Below are 1,321 nucleotides of genomic sequence, written 5' to 3'. Positions count from 1 at the left end.
CGATCGATCATCAGCTGTAAAGGGAACGGTTTATACATCTTTTGTTTGAACTCATCCATTTGAATTCACACCGCCCCTTCTCCTACTCCCCTTTGTCCCTCCGCCCAGTCATTTTCTTTTTTTAGGAAACAGTTCTATGGGCACTCCATCCACATGTCAGACAATTCAATGCTTCATTCCTCAAGAAGACTTGTACAATCATTACCTCGATCAATTCTCGAACATTTTCTTCTTCCTTGTATTCATTGTTACTCATGTGTTTTTTTTAATTGTGGCAAAATAGACACGACCTCCAATTCAACACCTTCTGCATGCACGATTCAGTGCCATTCATTATACTCTTCGTGTTGTACAACCATCATTGACATATTTTCCCAAATTATTCCACCACCATCAACATAAAGTCTATGCCCCCCAAGCCAAAACAGCTCTCCCCCGGCATGCATGGTAACCATTGGTCAAGTTCGGTTTCTTGCTTTTTTTCAAGTAGTTTTCTTGATACAGTAATCACATATCATAGCTTCCATAGTGAAATCGCTTTTAAAAGAGTTGTATAGACCTGCATTCGAAAGTGGCCTCGGACTGCCCGTGTCCTGGTCATCAACGATGCAGGGAGAGCGATTGCGGACAGCCGTTTCCCGTGTTTGGAGGGTTCGGCGTACCTGTCCCTGCAAATGCCGGTGTTTTCACGCAGTTCTACTTCTCTCCTGCCGGCACCGGGGGCATCGGGAGCCGAGAAGAATTCTGTGGTGACGGCGGAAGCCTTTCCAAGAGAAAGCTTCTTGGAGCACCGCTCCCTGAGCAGTGGATCATTGAAGCAGACTCCACGGAGACAGAAACATGGACAACGGACGCTCTCCGGGTTATTTGGAGTTGATCTCCGGCACTGGAACAAGCAAGTGTGGAGAGTGGGATTGTTGCCACCGTGCAGCATCACGAGACCCTTACCCCGTCACCTCAGCCCAACATGGGACACCTGTCCGCTCTGCAGGAGAGGGGTGAGAGGAAGGCCTGAGAGCCCAGAATTGGCGCGTCTTCAGTGGCCCTTTCAAAGCAGGGCCACAGGCCCCTGCCCTGGGAAATGGAGGCTGGGGAGTCCTGCCAGTAGCCAACCGTATCATCTCCCTACTTAGACCTGCATCACTTTTTTTGTTTGGTATGTGATCAAATGTAAAATAAACTACCAGTTTCGAAAAAAAAAAAAAAAAGAGTTGTATACACAGCTCACAATCGGTTCTAATGCTTCCTTTCCCTCCCACATTCATTGTTTGCTCCTCATCGGTGATTGTCTCTGTGCATCCACTCCTTCTGTGCTTCACAA

General features: G+C 47.6%; 1 non-coding gene across 1 annotated transcript; it reads left to right on the top strand.

The window, feature by feature from the left end:
* Positions 1-557: 557 nt before the first annotated feature.
* LOC115872577 lies at positions 558-693 on the top strand. The gene has a single exon (XR_004047938.1). It is a non-coding gene; the product is annotated as a small nucleolar RNA SNORA71 (small nucleolar RNA).
* Positions 694-1,321: the final 628 nt, after the last annotated feature.

This window comes from Echinops telfairi, unplaced genomic scaffold (genome assembly GCF_000313985.2).
Source record: "Echinops telfairi isolate 266 unplaced genomic scaffold, ASM31398v2 ScPeMD7_7425;HRSCAF=8463, whole genome shotgun sequence".
NCBI lineage: Eukaryota > Metazoa > Chordata > Mammalia > Afrosoricida > Tenrecidae > Echinops > Echinops telfairi.
The sequence above is the reverse complement of the archived record's forward strand: the minus strand, read 5'-3'. Positions and strand labels throughout refer to the sequence as shown.